At 50.3% G+C, this 16,004-nt stretch overlaps 27 non-coding genes and 1 pseudogene across 27 annotated transcripts; all 28 read left to right on the top strand.

The window, feature by feature from the left end:
• The first annotated feature begins 431 nt into the window (after positions 1 to 431).
• Positions 432 to 595, top strand: LOC134992202 (U1 spliceosomal RNA). Its single transcript, XR_010196388.1, has one exon. It is a non-coding gene; the product is annotated as a U1 spliceosomal RNA (small nuclear RNA).
• Positions 596 to 747: 152 nt separating this feature from the next.
• LOC134992550 (U1 spliceosomal RNA) lies at positions 748 to 910 on the top strand. Its single transcript, XR_010196701.1, has one exon. It is a non-coding gene; the product is annotated as a U1 spliceosomal RNA (small nuclear RNA).
• Positions 911 to 1,581: 671 nt separating this feature from the next.
• Positions 1,582 to 1,745, top strand: LOC134992181 (U1 spliceosomal RNA). Its single transcript, XR_010196368.1, has one exon. It is a non-coding gene; the product is annotated as a U1 spliceosomal RNA (small nuclear RNA).
• A 152-nt stretch (positions 1,746 to 1,897) lies between these two features.
• On the top strand, positions 1,898 to 2,060 carry LOC134992551 (U1 spliceosomal RNA). Its single transcript, XR_010196702.1, has one exon. It is a non-coding gene; the product is annotated as a U1 spliceosomal RNA (small nuclear RNA).
• Positions 2,061 to 2,731: 671 nt separating this feature from the next.
• Positions 2,732 to 2,895, top strand: LOC134992099 (U1 spliceosomal RNA). Its single transcript, XR_010196292.1, has one exon. It is a non-coding gene; the product is annotated as a U1 spliceosomal RNA (small nuclear RNA).
• Positions 2,896 to 3,047: 152 nt separating this feature from the next.
• Positions 3,048 to 3,210, top strand: LOC134992582 (U1 spliceosomal RNA). Its single transcript, XR_010196726.1, has one exon. It is a non-coding gene; the product is annotated as a U1 spliceosomal RNA (small nuclear RNA).
• A 672-nt stretch (positions 3,211 to 3,882) lies between these two features.
• On the top strand, positions 3,883 to 4,046 carry LOC134992318 (U1 spliceosomal RNA). Its single transcript, XR_010196498.1, has one exon. It is a non-coding gene; the product is annotated as a U1 spliceosomal RNA (small nuclear RNA).
• A 152-nt stretch (positions 4,047 to 4,198) lies between these two features.
• On the top strand, positions 4,199 to 4,361 carry LOC134992511 (U1 spliceosomal RNA). The gene has a single exon (XR_010196670.1). It is a non-coding gene; the product is annotated as a U1 spliceosomal RNA (small nuclear RNA).
• Positions 4,362 to 4,976: 615 nt separating this feature from the next.
• LOC134992204 (U1 spliceosomal RNA) lies at positions 4,977 to 5,140 on the top strand. The gene has a single exon (XR_010196390.1). It is a non-coding gene; the product is annotated as a U1 spliceosomal RNA (small nuclear RNA).
• A 152-nt stretch (positions 5,141 to 5,292) lies between these two features.
• Positions 5,293 to 5,455, top strand: LOC134992552 (U1 spliceosomal RNA). Its single transcript, XR_010196703.1, has one exon. It is a non-coding gene; the product is annotated as a U1 spliceosomal RNA (small nuclear RNA).
• A 671-nt stretch (positions 5,456 to 6,126) lies between these two features.
• LOC134992182 (U1 spliceosomal RNA) lies at positions 6,127 to 6,290 on the top strand. The gene has a single exon (XR_010196369.1). It is a non-coding gene; the product is annotated as a U1 spliceosomal RNA (small nuclear RNA).
• Positions 6,291 to 6,442: 152 nt separating this feature from the next.
• Positions 6,443 to 6,605, top strand: LOC134992553 (U1 spliceosomal RNA). The gene has a single exon (XR_010196704.1). It is a non-coding gene; the product is annotated as a U1 spliceosomal RNA (small nuclear RNA).
• A 671-nt stretch (positions 6,606 to 7,276) lies between these two features.
• On the top strand, positions 7,277 to 7,440 carry LOC134992101 (U1 spliceosomal RNA). The gene has a single exon (XR_010196293.1). It is a non-coding gene; the product is annotated as a U1 spliceosomal RNA (small nuclear RNA).
• Positions 7,441 to 7,592: 152 nt separating this feature from the next.
• Positions 7,593 to 7,755, top strand: LOC134992583 (U1 spliceosomal RNA). The gene has a single exon (XR_010196727.1). It is a non-coding gene; the product is annotated as a U1 spliceosomal RNA (small nuclear RNA).
• Positions 7,756 to 8,427: 672 nt separating this feature from the next.
• Positions 8,428 to 8,591, top strand: LOC134992319 (U1 spliceosomal RNA). The gene has a single exon (XR_010196499.1). It is a non-coding gene; the product is annotated as a U1 spliceosomal RNA (small nuclear RNA).
• Positions 8,592 to 8,743: 152 nt separating this feature from the next.
• On the top strand, positions 8,744 to 8,906 carry LOC134992512 (U1 spliceosomal RNA). Its single transcript, XR_010196671.1, has one exon. It is a non-coding gene; the product is annotated as a U1 spliceosomal RNA (small nuclear RNA).
• A 615-nt stretch (positions 8,907 to 9,521) lies between these two features.
• On the top strand, positions 9,522 to 9,685 carry LOC134992205 (U1 spliceosomal RNA). The gene has a single exon (XR_010196391.1). It is a non-coding gene; the product is annotated as a U1 spliceosomal RNA (small nuclear RNA).
• A 152-nt stretch (positions 9,686 to 9,837) lies between these two features.
• On the top strand, positions 9,838 to 10,000 carry LOC134992554 (U1 spliceosomal RNA). The gene has a single exon (XR_010196705.1). It is a non-coding gene; the product is annotated as a U1 spliceosomal RNA (small nuclear RNA).
• A 671-nt stretch (positions 10,001 to 10,671) lies between these two features.
• On the top strand, positions 10,672 to 10,835 carry LOC134992102 (U1 spliceosomal RNA). Its single transcript, XR_010196294.1, has one exon. It is a non-coding gene; the product is annotated as a U1 spliceosomal RNA (small nuclear RNA).
• Positions 10,836 to 10,987: 152 nt separating this feature from the next.
• Positions 10,988 to 11,150, top strand: LOC134992584 (U1 spliceosomal RNA). The gene has a single exon (XR_010196728.1). It is a non-coding gene; the product is annotated as a U1 spliceosomal RNA (small nuclear RNA).
• A 672-nt stretch (positions 11,151 to 11,822) lies between these two features.
• LOC134992321 (U1 spliceosomal RNA) lies at positions 11,823 to 11,986 on the top strand. The gene has a single exon (XR_010196501.1). It is a non-coding gene; the product is annotated as a U1 spliceosomal RNA (small nuclear RNA).
• A 152-nt stretch (positions 11,987 to 12,138) lies between these two features.
• Positions 12,139 to 12,301, top strand: LOC134992513 (U1 spliceosomal RNA). The gene has a single exon (XR_010196672.1). It is a non-coding gene; the product is annotated as a U1 spliceosomal RNA (small nuclear RNA).
• Positions 12,302 to 12,916: 615 nt separating this feature from the next.
• Positions 12,917 to 13,080, top strand: LOC134992206 (U1 spliceosomal RNA). Its single transcript, XR_010196392.1, has one exon. It is a non-coding gene; the product is annotated as a U1 spliceosomal RNA (small nuclear RNA).
• A 152-nt stretch (positions 13,081 to 13,232) lies between these two features.
• LOC134992557 (U1 spliceosomal RNA) lies at positions 13,233 to 13,395 on the top strand. Its single transcript, XR_010196707.1, has one exon. It is a non-coding gene; the product is annotated as a U1 spliceosomal RNA (small nuclear RNA).
• Positions 13,396 to 14,066: 671 nt separating this feature from the next.
• On the top strand, positions 14,067 to 14,230 carry LOC134992103 (U1 spliceosomal RNA). The gene has a single exon (XR_010196295.1). It is a non-coding gene; the product is annotated as a U1 spliceosomal RNA (small nuclear RNA).
• Positions 14,231 to 14,383: 153 nt separating this feature from the next.
• LOC134992535 (U1 spliceosomal RNA) lies at positions 14,384 to 14,535 on the top strand (annotated as a pseudogene).
• A 626-nt stretch (positions 14,536 to 15,161) lies between these two features.
• Positions 15,162 to 15,325, top strand: LOC134992282 (U1 spliceosomal RNA). Its single transcript, XR_010196464.1, has one exon. It is a non-coding gene; the product is annotated as a U1 spliceosomal RNA (small nuclear RNA).
• Positions 15,326 to 15,477: 152 nt separating this feature from the next.
• LOC134992455 (U1 spliceosomal RNA) lies at positions 15,478 to 15,640 on the top strand. Its single transcript, XR_010196618.1, has one exon. It is a non-coding gene; the product is annotated as a U1 spliceosomal RNA (small nuclear RNA).
• Positions 15,641 to 16,004: the final 364 nt, after the last annotated feature.

Genomic DNA, 16,004 nt, shown 5'->3' on the forward strand with positions numbered 1-16,004 from the left:
TGCTTCAGGGGCTGGGGCATAGCAAACATGAGCCCCACACCGAAGGAGGGTGGGGGTGTTTAATGTGAACTAAGGGTCATCCAAGCGCCGCAAAAGGCCGCCATGCCCTGCATACCCCTTTTCTATTTTCATATGCAGATGAGGGTTCCAGCCAACTTTGGCCCACTGCTTGGATGACATCACCGTATGCAAATCCGTCTTCTGCAGAACTTCCCCCAGGAATGCTTGTACTAGTTGTTGCATTTGGTTTGTTGTTTGGGGGTGCTTCAGTATTAGGCAGCCTTCTGCCCTCCCATGTTCATCTGAAAATATGTGTTCTCCCTGCAGTTGTTGTCCCCAGATGGGAGTTCCCTTGTGCTGCCTCAGTTGAATCTCCTTTACTTGACAGAGATGTGCCTGAGCAGCGGCCCTCCCCAGCCCTATCCCAAATCATACTTATTTTGCATAGGAGATACCATTTTCATGAAGATTGTTCTCCGAGGGTGAGGTTCATTCATTGCATTTTGGGTATGCTGACCCCTGTGATTTCCCCAAATGTGGGAAACTCGACTGCATTATTTGTGGTAGTGGGGGACTGTGTTTGTGCTTTCCTCTGGTCAGCTCTGGTAAAAATCAGATTTCTTTATATCAGATCTTCCTCTAGCCTTGTTCTTCTTTCGAGAGTTCCCTTGTGCTGCCTCAGTTGGATCTCTTTCACTTGAGAGGGGGGTGTCCGAGCAGTGACCCTCCCCAGCTCTAGCCCAACTCCTACTTACCTGCCAGGTGAGATACTATGATCATGAAGGTGCTTCTCCCAGGGCAAGGCTCACCCATTGCACTCTGGTTGTGCTGCCCCTGCGATTTCCCCAAATGTGGGAAACTTGACTGCATAATTTGTGTTTCCCTTGGTCATCTCTCGTATAATTCAGATCTCTTTGTCTCAGGTCTCTCTCCAGCCTAGTTTGCTGTCTGTTTCCACTTCTCTTTTCTTGAGCCGCTCCCTTCTATGCCCTTGCGCACTATCCTGACTTCTCCTGTCTGCTTACTTCGTGCCTTCCAACGCACAATGCAAACTACAGGTAGTGCTGCAGGGCCCACACCCTTTTACTTGCCTTACAGAGCAGCTCTGGAGCAGTTACAGTGCCCAGCTGCTGCAAGAAATCAGCTTGAATGCTTCAGGGGCTGGGGCATAGCCAACATGAGCCCCACACCGAAGGAGGGTGGAGGTGTGTAATGCGAACTAGGGGTCATCCAAGCGCCGCAAAAGGCCGCCATGCCCTGCACGCCCCTTTTCTCTTTTCATATGCAGACGAGGGTTGAAGCCAACTTTGACCCACTGCTTGGATGGCATCACCATATGCAAATCCATCTGCTGCAGGCCTTCCCCCAGGAATGCTTGCACTAGTTGTTGCATTTGGTTTGTTGTTTGGGGGTGCTTCAGTATTAGGCAGCCTTCTGCCCTCCCATGTTCATCTGAAAATATGTGTTCTCCCTGCAGTTGTTGTCCCCAGATGAGAGTTCCCTTGTGCTGCCTCAGTTGAATCTCCTTTACTTGACAGAGATGTGCCTGAGCAGCGGCCCTCCCCAGCCCTATCCCAAATCATACTTATTTTGCATAGGCGATACCATGGTCATGAAGATTGTTCTCCCAGGGTGAGGTTCATTCATTGCATTCTGGGTATGCTGACCCCTGTGATTTCCCCAAATGTGGGAAACTCGACTGCATTATTTGTGGTAGTGGGGGACTGTGTTTGTGCTTTCCTCTGGTCAGCTCTGGTAAAAATCAGATTTCTTTATATCAGATCTTCCTCTAGCCTTGTTCTTCTTTCGAGAGTTCCCTTGTGCTGCCTCAGTTGGATCTCTTTCACTTGAGAGGGGGGTGCCCGAGCAGCGACCCTCCCCAGCTCTAGCCCAACTCCTACTTACCTGCCAGGTGAGATACTATGATCATGAAGGTGCTTCTCCCAGGGCAAGGCTCACCCATTGCACTCTGGTTGTGCTGCCCCTGCGATTTCCCCAAATGTGGGAAACTTGACTGCATAATTTGTGTTTCCCTTGGTCATCTCTCGTATAATTCAGATCTCTTTGTCTCAGGTCTCTCTCCAGCCTAGTTTGCTGTCTGTTTCCACTTCTCTTTTCTTGAGCCGCTCCCTTCTATGCCCTTGCGCACTATCCTGACTTCTCCCGTCTGCTTACTTCGTGCCTTCCAACGCACAATGCAAACTACAGGTAGTGCTGCAGGGCCCACACCCTTTTACTTGCCTTACAGAGCAGCTCTGGAGCAGTTACAGTGCCCAGCTGCTGCAAGAAATCAGCTTGAATGCTTCAGGGGCTGGGGCATAGCCAACATGAGCCCCACACCGAAGGAGGGTGGAGGTGTGTAATGCGAACTAGGGGTCATCCAAGCGCCGCAAAAGGCCGCCATGCCCTGCACGCCCCTTTTCTCTTTTCATATGCAGACGAGGGTTGAAGCCAACTTTGACCCACTGCTTGGATGGCATCACCATATGCAAATCCATCTGCTGCAGGCCTTCCCCCAGGAATGCTTGCACTGGTTGTTGCATTTGGTTTGTTGTTTGGGGGTGCTTCAGTATTAGGCAGCCTTCTGCCCTCCCATGTTCATCTGAAAATATGTGTTCTCCCTGCAGTTGTTATCCCCAGATGAGAGTTCCCTTGTGCTGCCTCAGTTGAATCTCCTTTACTTGAAAGAGATGTGCCTGAGCAGCGGCCCTCCCCAGCCCTATCCCAAATCATACTTATTTTGCATAGGAGAGACCATGGTCTTGAAGATTGTTCTCCCAGGGTGAGGTTCATTCATTGCATTCTGGGTATGCTGACCCCTGTGATTTCCCCAAATGTGGGAAACTCAACTGCATTATTTGTGGTAGTGGGGGACTGTGTTTGTGCTTTCCTCTGGTCAGCTCTGGTAAAAGTCAGATTTCTTTGTTTCAGATCTTCCTCTAGCCTTGTTCTTCTTTCGAGAGTTCCCTTGTGCTGCCTCAGTTGGATCTCCTTCACTTGACAGGGGGGTGCCCGTGCAGCGACTCTCCCCAGCTCTAGCCCAACTTCTACTTACCTGCCAGGTGAGATACTATAATCATGAAGGTGCTTCTCCCAGGGCAAGGCTCACCCATTGCACTCTGGATGTGCTGCCCCTGCGATTTCCCCAAATGTGGGAAACTTGACTGCATAATTTGTGTTTCCCCTGGTCGGCTCTCGTATAATTCAGATCTCTTTGTCTCAGGTCTCTCTCCAGCCTAGTTTGCTGTCTGTTTCCACTTCTCTTTTCTTAAGCCGCTCCATTCTATGGCCTTGCGCACTATCCTTACTTCTCCCGTCTGCTTACTTTGTGCCTTCCAATGCACAATGCAAACTACAGGTAGTGCTGCAGGGCCCACACCCTTTTACTTGCCGTACAGAGCAGCTCTGGAGCAGTTACAGTGCCCATCTACTGCAAGAAATCAGCTTGAATGCTTCAGGGGCTGGGGCATAGCCAACATGAGCCCCACACCGAAGGAGGGTGGAGGTGTTTAATGCGAACTAGGGGTCATCCAAGCGCCGCAAAAGGCCGCCATGCCCTGCACGCCCCTTTTCTCTTTTCATATGCAGACGAGGGTTGAAGCCAACTTTGACCCACTGCTTTGGATGACATCACCATATGCAAATCCATCTGCTGCAGGCCTTCCCCCAGGAATGCTTGCACTAGTTGTTGCATTTGGTTTGTTGTTTGGGGGTGCTTCAGTATTAGGCAGCCTTCTGCCCTCCCATGTTCATCTGAAAATATGTGTTCTCCCTGCAGTTGTTGTCCCCAGATGAGAGTTCCCTTATGCTGCCTCAGTTGAATCTCCTTTACTTGAAAGAGATGTGCCTGAGCAGCGGCCCTCCCCAGCCCTATCCCAAATCATACTTATTTTGCATAGGAGATACCATGGTCATGAAGATTATTCTCCCAGTGTGAGGTTCATTCATTGCATTCTGGGTATGCTGACCCCTGTGATTTCCCCAAATGTGGGAAACTCGACAGCATTATTTGTGGTAGTGGGGGACTGTGTTTGTGTTTTCCTCTGGTCAGCTCTGGTAAAAGTCAGATTTCTTTGTCTCAGATCTTCCTCTAGCCTTGTTCTTCTTTCGAGAATTCCCTTGTGCTGCCTCAGTTGGATCTCCTTCACTTGACAGGGGGGTACCCGAGCAGCGACCCTCCCCAGCTCTAGCCCAACTCCTACTTACCTGCCAGGTGAGATACTATGATCACGTAGGTGCTTCTCCCAGGGCAAGGCTCACCCATTGCACTCTGGGTGTGCTGCTCCTGCGATTTCCCCAAATGTGGGAAACTTGACTGCATAATTTGTGTTTCCCCTGGTCGGCTCTCGTATAATTCAGATCTCTTTGTCTCAGGTCTCTCTCCAGCCTAGTTTGCTGTCTGTTTCCACTTCTCTTTTCTTAAGTGCCTTCCAATGCACAATGCAAACTACAGGTAGTGCTGCAGGGCCCACACCCTTTTACTTGCCGTACAGAGCAGCTCTGGAGCTGTTACAGTGCCCAGCTGCTGCAAGAAATCAGCTTGAATGCTTCAGGGGCTGGGGCATAGCAAACATGAGCCCCACACCGAAGGAGGGTGGGGGTGTTTAATGTGAACTAAGGGTCATCCAAGCGCCGCAAAAGGCCGCCATGCCCTGCATACCCCTTTTCTATTTTCATATGCAGATGAGGGTTCCAGCCAACTTTGGCCCACTGCTTGGATGACATCACCGTATGCAAATCCGTCTTCTGCAGAACTTCCCCCAGGAATGCTTGTACTAGTTGTTGCATTTGGTTTGTTGTTTGGGGGTGCTTCAGTATTAGGCAGCCTTCTGCCCTCCCATGTTCATCTGAAAATATGTGTTCTCCCTGCAGTTGTTGTCCCCAGATGGGAGTTCCCTTGTGCTGCCTCAGTTGAATCTCCTTTACTTGACAGAGATGTGCCTGAGCAGCGGCCCTCCCCAGCCCTATCCCAAATCATACTTATTTTGCATAGGAGATACCATTTTCATGAAGATTGTTCTCCGAGGGTGAGGTTCATTCATTGCATTTTGGGTATGCTGACCCCTGTGATTTCCCCAAATGTGGGAAACTCGACTGCATTATTTGTGGTAGTGGGGGACTGTGTTTGTGCTTTCCTCTGGTCAGCTCTGGTAAAAATCAGATTTCTTTATATCAGATCTTCCTCTAGCCTTGTTCTTCTTTCGAGAGTTCCCTTGTGCTGCCTCAGTTGGATCTCTTTCACTTGAGAGGGGGGTGTCCGAGCAGTGACCCTCCCCAGCTCTAGCCCAACTCCTACTTACCTGCCAGGTGAGATACTATGATCATGAAGGTGCTTCTCCCAGGGCAAGGCTCACCCATTGCACTCTGGTTGTGCTGCCCCTGCGATTTCCCCAAATGTGGGAAACTTGACTGCATAATTTGTGTTTCCCTTGGTCATCTCTCGTATAATTCAGATCTCTTTGTCTCAGGTCTCTCTCCAGCCTAGTTTGCTGTCTGTTTCCACTTCTCTTTTCTTGAGCCGCTCCCTTCTATGCCCTTGCGCACTATCCTGACTTCTCCTGTCTGCTTACTTTGTGCCTTCCAACGCACAATGCAAACTACAGGTAGTGCTGCAGGGCCCACACCCTTTTACTTGCCTTACAGAGCAGCTCTGGAGCAGTTACAGTGCCCAGCTGCTGCAAGAAATCAGCTTGAATGCTTCAGGGGCTGGGGCATAGCCAACATGAGCCCCACACCGAAGGAGGGTGGAGGTGTGTAATGCGAACTAGGGGTCATCCAAGCGCCGCAAAAGGCCGCCATGCCCTGCACGCCCCTTTTCTCTTTTCATATGCAGACGAGGGTTGAAGCCAACTTTGACCCACTGCTTGGATGGCATCACCATATGCAAATCCATCTGCTGCAGGCCTTCCCCCAGGAATGCTTGCACTAGTTGTTGCATTTGGTTTGTTGTTTGGGGGTGCTTCAGTATTAGGCAGCCTTCTGCCCTCCCATGTTCATCTGAAAATATGTGTTCTCCCTGCAGTTGTTGTCCCCAGATGAGAGTTCCCTTGTGCTGCCTCAGTTGAATCTCCTTTACTTGACAGAGATGTGCCTGAGCAGCGGCCCTCCCCAGCCCTATCCCAAATCATACTTATTTTGCATAGGCGATACCATGGTCATGAAGATTGTTCTCCCAGGGTGAGGTTCATTCATTGCATTCTGGGTATGCTGACCCCTGTGATTTCCCCAAATGTGGGAAACTCGACTGCATTATTTGTGGTAGTGGGGGACTGTGTTTGTGCTTTCCTCTGGTCAGCTCTGGTAAAAATCAGATTTCTTTATATCAGATCTTCCTCTAGCCTTGTTCTTCTTTCGAGAGTTCCCTTGTGCTGCCTCAGTTGGATCTCTTTCACTTGAGAGGGGGGTGCCCGAGCAGCGACCCTCCCCAGCTCTAGCCCAACTCCTACTTACCTGCCAGGTGAGATACTATGATCATGAAGGTGCTTCTCCCAGGGCAAGGCTCACCCATTGCACTCTGGTTGTGCTGCCCCTGCGATTTCCCCAAATGTGGGAAACTTGACTGCATAATTTGTGTTTCCCTTGGTCATCTCTCGTATAATTCAGATCTCTTTGTCTCAGGTCTCTCTCCAGCCTAGTTTGCTGTCTGTTTCCACTTCTCTTTTCTTGAGCCGCTCCCTTCTATGCCCTTGCGCACTATCCTGACTTCTCCCGTCTGCTTACTTCGTGCCTTCCAACGCACAATGCAAACTACAGGTAGTGCTGCAGGGCCCACACCCTTTTACTTGCCTTACAGAGCAGCTCTGGAGCAGTTACAGTGCCCAGCTGCTGCAAGAAATCAGCTTGAATGCTTCAGGGGCTGGGGCATAGCCAACATGAGCCCCACACCGAAGGAGGGTGGAGGTGTGTAATGCGAACTAGGGGTCATCCAAGCGCCGCAAAAGGCCGCCATGCCCTGCACGCCCCTTTTCTCTTTTCATATGCAGACGAGGGTTGAAGCCAACTTTGACCCACTGCTTGGATGGCATCACCATATGCAAATCCATCTGCTGCAGGCCTTCCCCCAGGAATGCTTGCACTGGTTGTTGCATTTGGTTTGTTGTTTGGGGGTGCTTCAGTATTAGGCAGCCTTCTGCCCTCCCATGTTCATCTGAAAATATGTGTTCTCCCTGCAGTTGTTATCCCCAGATGAGAGTTCCCTTGTGCTGCCTCAGTTGAATCTCCTTTACTTGAAAGAGATGTGCCTGAGCAGCGGCCCTCCCCAGCCCTATCCCAAATCATACTTATTTTGCATAGGAGAGACCATGGTCTTGAAGATTGTTCTCCCAGGGTGAGGTTCATTCATTGCATTCTGGGTATGCTGACCCCTGTGATTTCCCCAAATGTGGGAAACTCAACTGCATTATTTGTGGTAGTGGGGGACTGTGTTTGTGCTTTCCTCTGGTCAGCTCTGGTAAAAGTCAGATTTCTTTGTTTCAGATCTTCCTCTAGCCTTGTTCTTCTTTCGAGAGTTCCCTTGTGCTGCCTCAGTTGGATCTCCTTCACTTGACAGGGGGGTGCCCGTGCAGCGACTCTCCCCAGCTCTAGCCCAACTTCTACTTACCTGCCAGGTGAGATACTATAATCATGAAGGTGCTTCTCCCAGGGCAAGGCTCACCCATTGCACTCTGGATGTGCTGCCCCTGCGATTTCCCCAAATGTGGGAAACTTGACTGCATAATTTGTGTTTCCCCTGGTCGGCTCTCGTATAATTCAGATCTCTTTGTCTCAGGTCTCTCTCCAGCCTAGTTTGCTGTCTGTTTCCACTTCTCTTTTCTTAAGCCGCTCCATTCTATGGCCTTGCGCACTATCCTTACTTCTCCCGTCTGCTTACTTTGTGCCTTCCAATGCACAATGCAAACTACAGGTAGTGCTGCAGGGCCCACACCCTTTTACTTGCCGTACAGAGCAGCTCTGGAGCAGTTACAGTGCCCATCTACTGCAAGAAATCAGCTTGAATGCTTCAGGGGCTGGGGCATAGCCAACATGAGCCCCACACCGAAGGAGGGTGGAGGTGTTTAATGCGAACTAGGGGTCATCCAAGCGCCGCAAAAGGCCGCCATGCCCTGCACGCCCCTTTTCTCTTTTCATATGCAGACGAGGGTTGAAGCCAACTTTGACCCACTGCTTTGGATGACATCACCATATGCAAATCCATCTGCTGCAGGCCTTCCCCCAGGAATGCTTGCACTAGTTGTTGCATTTGGTTTGTTGTTTGGGGGTGCTTCAGTATTAGGCAGCCTTCTGCCCTCCCATGTTCATCTGAAAATATGTGTTCTCCCTGCAGTTGTTGTCCCCAGATGAGAGTTCCCTTATGCTGCCTCAGTTGAATCTCCTTTACTTGAAAGAGATGTGCCTGAGCAGCGGCCCTCCCCAGCCCTATCCCAAATCATACTTATTTTGCATAGGAGATACCATGGTCATGAAGATTATTCTCCCAGTGTGAGGTTCATTCATTGCATTCTGGGTATGCTGACCCCTGTGATTTCCCCAAATGTGGGAAACTCGACAGCATTATTTGTGGTAGTGGGGGACTGTGTTTGTGTTTTCCTCTGGTCAGCTCTGGTAAAAGTCAGATTTCTTTGTCTCAGATCTTCCTCTAGCCTTGTTCTTCTTTCGAGAATTCCCTTGTGCTGCCTCAGTTGGATCTCCTTCACTTGACAGGGGGGTACCCGAGCAGCGACCCTCCCCAGCTCTAGCCCAACTCCTACTTACCTGCCAGGTGAGATACTATGATCACGTAGGTGCTTCTCCCAGGGCAAGGCTCACCCATTGCACTCTGGGTGTGCTGCTCCTGCGATTTCCCCAAATGTGGGAAACTTGACTGCATAATTTGTGTTTCCCCTGGTCGGCTCTCGTATAATTCAGATCTCTTTGTCTCAGGTCTCTCTCCAGCCTAGTTTGCTGTCTGTTTCCACTTCTCTTTTCTTAAGTGCCTTCCAATGCACAATGCAAACTACAGGTAGTGCTGCAGGGCCCACACCCTTTTACTTGCCGTACAGAGCAGCTCTGGAGCTGTTACAGTGCCCAGCTGCTGCAAGAAATCAGCTTGAATGCTTCAGGGGCTGGGGCATAGCAAACATGAGCCCCACACCGAAGGAGGGTGGGGGTGTTTAATGTGAACTAAGGGTCATCCAAGCGCCGCAAAAGGCCGCCATGCCCTGCATACCCCTTTTCTATTTTCATATGCAGATGAGGGTTCCAGCCAACTTTGGCCCACTGCTTGGATGACATCACCGTATGCAAATCCGTCTTCTGCAGAACTTCCCCCAGGAATGCTTGTACTAGTTGTTGCATTTGGTTTGTTGTTTGGGGGTGCTTCAGTATTAGGCAGCCTTCTGCCCTCCCATGTTCATCTGAAAATATGTGTTCTCCCTGCAGTTGTTGTCCCCAGATGGGAGTTCCCTTGTGCTGCCTCAGTTGAATCTCCTTTACTTGACAGAGATGTGCCTGAGCAGCGGCCCTCCCCAGCCCTATCCCAAATCATACTTATTTTGCATAGGAGATACCATTTTCATGAAGATTGTTCTCCGAGGGTGAGGTTCATTCATTGCATTTTGGGTATGCTGACCCCTGTGATTTCCCCAAATGTGGGAAACTCGACTGCATTATTTGTGGTAGTGGGGGACTGTGTTTGTGCTTTCCTCTGGTCAGCTCTGGTAAAAATCAGATTTCTTTATATCAGATCTTCCTCTAGCCTTGTTCTTCTTTCGAGAGTTCCCTTGTGCTGCCTCAGTTGGATCTCTTTCACTTGAGAGGGGGGTGCCCGAGCAGTGACCCTCCCCAGCTCTAGCCCAACTCCTACTTACCTGCCAGGTGAGATACTATGATCATGAAGGTGCTTCTCCCAGGGCAAGGCTCACCCATTGCACTCTGGTTGTGCTGCCCCTGCGATTTCCCCAAATGTGGGAAACTTGACTGCATAATTTGTGTTTCCCTTGGTCATCTCTCGTATAATTCAGATCTCTTTGTCTCAGGTCTCTCTCCAGCCTAGTTTGCTGTCTGTTTCCACTTCTCTTTTCTTGAGCCGCTCCCTTCTATGCCCTTGCGCACTATCCTGACTTCTCCCGTCTGCTTACTTCGTGCCTTCCAACGCACAATGCAAACTACAGGTAGTGCTGCAGGGCCCACACCCTTTTACTTGCCTTACAGAGCAGCTCTGGAGCAGTTACAGTGCCCAGCTGCTGCAAGAAATCAGCTTGAATGCTTCAGGGGCTGGGGCATAGCCAACATGAGCCCCACACCGAAGGAGGGTGGAGGTGTGTAATGCGAACTAGGGGTCATCCAAGCGCCGCAAAAGGCCGCCATGCCCTGCACGCCCCTTTTCTCTTTTCATATGCAGACGAGGGTTGAAGCCAACTTTGACCCACTGCTTGGATGGCATCACCATATGCAAATCCATCTGCTGCAGGCCTTCCCCCAGGAATGCTTGCACTGGTTGTTGCATTTGGTTTGTTGTTTGGGGGTGCTTCAGTATTAGGCAGCCTTCTGCCCTCCCATGTTCATCTGAAAATATGTGTTCTCCCTGCAGTTGTTATCCCCAGATGAGAGTTCCCTTGTGCTGCCTCAGTTGAATCTCCTTTACTTGAAAGAGATGTGCCTGAGCAGCGGCCCTCCCCAGCCCTATCCCAAATCATACTTATTTTGCATAGGAGAGACCATGGTCTTGAAGATTGTTCTCCCAGGGTGAGGTTCATTCATTGCATTCTGGGTATGCTGACCCCTGTGATTTCCCCAAATGTGGGAAACTCAACTGCATTATTTGTGGTAGTGGGGGACTGTGTTTGTGCTTTCCTCTGGTCAGCTCTGGTAAAAGTCAGATTTCTTTGTTTCAGATCTTCCTCTAGCCTTGTTCTTCTTTCGAGAGTTCCCTTGTGCTGCCTCAGTTGGATCTCCTTCACTTGACAGGGGGGTGCCCGTGCAGCGACTCTCCCCAGCTCTAGCCCAACTTCTACTTACCTGCCAGGTGAGATACTATAATCATGAAGGTGCTTCTCCCAGGGCAAGGCTCACCCATTGCACTCTGGATGTGCTGCCCCTGCGATTTCCCCAAATGTGGGAAACTTGACTGCATAATTTGTGTTTCCCCTGGTCGGCTCTCGTATAATTCAGATCTCTTTGTCTCAGGTCTCTCTCCAGCCTAGTTTGCTGTCTGTTTCCACTTCTCTTTTCTTAAGCCGCTCCATTCTATGGCCTTGCGCACTATCCTTACTTCTCCCGTCTGCTTACTTTGTGCCTTCCAATGCACAATGCAAACTACAGGTAGTGCTGCAGGGCCCACACCCTTTTACTTGCCGTACAGAGCAGCTCTGGAGCAGTTACAGTGCCCATCTACTGCAAGAAATCAGCTTGAATGCTTCAGGGGCTGGGGCATAGCCAACATGAGCCCCACACCGAAGGAGGGTGGAGGTGTTTAATGCGAACTAGGGGTCATCCAAGCGCCGCAAAAGGCCGCCATGCCCTGCACGCCCCTTTTCTCTTTTCATATGCAGACGAGGGTTGAAGCCAACTTTGACCCACTGCTTTGGATGACATCACCATATGCAAATCCATCTGCTGCAGGCCTTCCCCCAGGAATGCTTGCACTAGTTGTTGCATTTGGTTTGTTGTTTGGGGGTGCTTCAGTATTAGGCAGCCTTCTGCCCTCCCATGTTCATCTGAAAATATGTGTTCTCCCTGCAGTTGTTGTCCCCAGATGAGAGTTCCCTTATGCTGCCTCAGTTGAATCTCCTTTACTTGAAAGAGATGTGCCTGAGCAGCGGCCCTCCCCAGCCCTATCCCAAATCATACTTATTTTGCATAGGAGATACCATGGTCATGAAGATTATTCTCCCAGTGTGAGGTTCATTCATTGCATTCTGGGTATGCTGACCCCTGTGATTTCCCCAAATGTGGGAAACTCGACAGCATTATTTGTGGTAGTGGGGGACTGTGTTTGTGTTTTCCTCTGGTCAGCTCTGGTAAAAGTCAGATTTCTTTGTCTCAGATCTTCCTCTAGCCTTGTTCTTCTTTCGAGAATTCCCTTGTGCTGCCTCAGTTGGATCTCCTTCACTTGACAGGGGGGTACCCGAGCAGCGACCCTCCCCAGCTCTAGCCCAACTCCTACTTACCTGCCAGGTGAGATACTATGATCACGTAGGTGCTTCTCCCAGGGCAAGGCTCACCCATTGCACTCTGGGTGTGCTGCTCCTGCGATTTCCCCAAATGTGGGAAACTTGACTGCATAATTTGTGTTTCCCCTGGTCGGCTCTCGTATAATTCAGATCTCTTTGTCTCAGGTCTCTCTCCAGCCTAGTTTGCTGTCTGTTTCCACTTCTCTTTTCTTAAGTGCCTTCCAATGCACAATGCAAACTACAGGTAGTGCTGCAGGGCCCACACCCTTTTACTTGCCGTACAGAGCAGCTCTGGAGCTGTTACAGTGCCCAGCTGCTGCAAGAAATCAGCTTGAATGCTTCAGGGGCTGGGGCATAGCAAACATGAGCCCCACACCGAAGGAGGGTGGGGGTGTTTAATGTGAACTAAGGGTCATCCAAGCGCCGCAAAAGGCCGCCATGCCCTGCATACCCCTTTTCTATTTTCATATGCAGATGAGGGTTCCAGCCAACTTTGGCCCACTGCTTGGATGACATCACCGTATGCAAATCCGTCTTCTGCAGAACTTCCCCCAGGAATGCTTGTACTAGTTGTTGCATTTGGTTTGTTGTTTGGGGGTGCTTCAGTATTAGGCAGCCTTCTGCCCTCCCATGTTCATCTGAAAATATGTGTTCTCCCTGCAGTTGTTGTCCCCAGATGGGAGTTCCCTTGTGCTGCCTCAGTTGAATCTCCTTTACTTGACAGAGATGTGCCTGAGCAGCGGCCCTCCCCAGCCCTATCCCAAATCATACTTATTTTGCATAGGAGATACCATTTTCATGAAGATTGTTCTCCGAGGGTGAGGTTCATTCATTGCATTTTGGGTATGCTGACCCCTGTGATTTCCCCAAATGTGGGAAACTCGACTGCATTATTTGTGGTAGTGGGGGACTGTGTTTGTGCTTTCCTCTGGTCAGCTCTGGTAAAAATCAGATTTCTTTATATCAGATCTTCCTCTAGCCTTGTTCTTCTTTCGAGAGTTCCCTTGTGCTGCCTCAGTTGGATCTCTTTCACTTGAGAGGGGGGTGCCCGAGCAGTGACCCTCCCCAGCTCTAGCCCAACTCCTACTTACCTGCCAGGTGAGATACTATGATCATGAAGGTGCTTCTCCCAGGGCAAGGCTCACCCATTGCACTCTGGTTGTGCTGCCCCTGCGATTTCCCCAAATGTGGGAAACTTGACTGCATAATTTGTGTTTCCCTTGGTCATCTCTCGTATAATTCAGATCTCTTTGTCTCAGGTCTCTCTCCAGCCTAGTTTGCTGTCTGTTTCCACTTCTCTTTTCTTGAGCCGCTCCCTTCTATGCCCTTGCGCACTATCCTGACTTCTCCCGTCTGCTTACTTCGTGCCTTCCAACGCACAATGCAAACTACAGGTAGTGCTGCAGGGCCCACACCCTTTTACTTGCCTTACAGAGCAGCTCTGGAGCAGTTACAGTGCCCAGCTGCTGCAAGAAATCAGCTTGAATGCTTCAGGGGCTGGGGCATAGCCAACATGAGCCCCACACCGAAGGAGGGTGGAGGTGTGTAATGCGAACTAGGGGTCATCCAAGCGCCGCAAAAGGCCGCCATGCCCTGCACGCCCCTTTTCTCTTTTCATATGCAGACGAGGGTTGAAGCCAACTTTGACCCACTGCTTGGATGGCATCACCATATGCAAATCCATCTGCTGCAGGCCTTCCCCCAGGAATGCTTGCACTAGTTGTTGCATTTGGTTTGTTGTTTGGGGGTGCTTCAGTATTAGGCAGCCTTCTGCCCTCCCATGTTCATCTGAAAATATGTGTTCTCCCTGCAGTTGTTGTCCCCAGATGAGAGTTCCCTTGTGCTGCCTCAGTTGAATCTCCTTTACTTGACAGAGATGTGCCTGAGCAGCGGCCCTCCCCAGCCCTATCCCAAATCATACTTATTTTGCATAGGAGAGACCATGGTCTTGAAGATTGTTCTCCCAGGGTGAGGTTCATTCATTGCATTCTGGGTATGCTGACCCCTGTGATTTCCCCAAATGTGGGAAACTCAACTGCATTATTTGTGGTAGTGGGGGACTGTGTTTGTGCTTTCCTCTGGTCAGCTCTGGTAAAAGTCAGATTTCTTTGTTTCAGATCTTCCTCTAGCCTTGTTCTTCTTTCGAGAATTCCCTTGTGCTGCCTCAGTTGGATCTCCTTCACTTGACAGGGGGGGTACCCGAGCAGCGACCCTCCCCAGCTCTAGCCCAACTCCTACTTACCTGCCAGGTGAGATACTATGATCACGTAGGTGCTTCTCCCAGGGCAAGGCTCACCCATTGCACTCTGGGTGTGCTGCTCCTGCGATTTCCCCAAATGTGGGAAACTTGACTGCATAATTTGTGTTTCCCCAGGTCGGCTCTCGTATGATTCAGATCTCTTTGTCTCAGGTCTCTCTCCAGCCTAGTTTGCTGTCTGTTTCCACTTCTCTTTTCTTAAGTGCCTTCCAATGCACATTGCAAACTACAGGTAGTGCTGCAGGGCCCACACCCTTTTACTTGCCTTACAGAGCAGCTCTGGAGCTGTTACAGTGCCAAGCTGCTGCAAGAAATCAGCTTGAATGCTTCAGGGGCTGGGGGATGGCCAACATGAGCCCCACACCGAAGGAGGGTGGGGGTGTTTAATGCGAACTAAGGGTCATCCAAGCGCCGCAAAAGGCCGCCATGCCCTGCATACCCCTTTTCTCTTTTCATATGCAGATGAGGGTTCCAGCCAACTTTGGCCCACTGCTTGGATGACATCACCGTATGCAAATCCGTCTTCTGCAGACCTTCCCCCAGGAATGCTTGTACTAGTTGTTGCATTTGGTTTGTTGTTTGGGCGTGCTTCAGTATTAGGCAGCCTTCTGCCCTCCCATGTTCATCTGAAAATATGTGTTCTCCCTGCAGTTGTTGTCCCAAGATGAGAGTTCCCTTGTGCTGCCTCAGTTGAATCTCCTTTACTTGACAGAGATGTGCCTGAGCAGCGGCCCTCCCCAGCCCTATCCCAAATCATACTTATTTTGCATAGGAGATACCATGGTCATAAAGACTGTTCTCCCAGGATGAGGTTCATTCATTGCATTCTGGGTATGCTGACCCCTGTGATTTCCCCAAATGTGGGAAACTCAACTGCATTATTTGTGGTAGTGGGGGACTGTTTTTGTGTTTTCCTCTGGTCAGCTCTGGTAAAAGTCAGATTTCTTTGTCTCAGATCTTCCTCTAGCCTTGTTCTTCTTTCGAGAGTTCCATTGTGCTGCCTCAGTTTGATCTCCTTCACTTGACAGGGGGGTACCCGAGTAGTGACCCTCCCCAGCTCTAGCCCAACTCCTACATACCTGCCAGGTGAGATACTATGATCATGAAGGTGCTTCTCCCAGGGCAAGGCTCACCCATTGCACTCTGGGTGTGCTGCTCCTGCGATTTCCCCAAATGTGGGAAACTTGACTGCATAATTTGTGTTTCCCCTGGTCGGCGCTTGTATAATTCAGATCTCTTTGTCTCAGGTCTCTCTCCAGCCTAGTTTGCTGTCTGTTTCCACTTCTCTTTTCTTGAGCCCCTGCCGTCTATGCCCTTGTGCACTCTCCTGACTTCTCCTGTCTGCTTACTTTGTGCCTTCCAACGCACAATGCGAACTACAGGTAGTGCTGCAGGGCCCACACCCTTTTACTTGCCTTACAGAGCAGCTCTGGAGCTGTTACAGTGCCCAGCTGCTGCAAGAAATCAGCTTGAATACTTCAGGGGCTGGGGCATAGCCAACATGAGCCCCACACCGAAGGAGAATGGAGGTGTTTAATGCGAACTAGGGGTCATCCAAGCACCGCAAAAGGCCGCCATGCCCTGCATAACCCTTTTTT

This window comes from Pseudophryne corroboree, unplaced genomic scaffold, assembly GCF_028390025.1.
Source record: "Pseudophryne corroboree isolate aPseCor3 unplaced genomic scaffold, aPseCor3.hap2 scaffold_121, whole genome shotgun sequence".
In the NCBI taxonomy this organism is placed as follows: Eukaryota; Metazoa; Chordata; class Amphibia; order Anura; family Myobatrachidae; genus Pseudophryne; species Pseudophryne corroboree.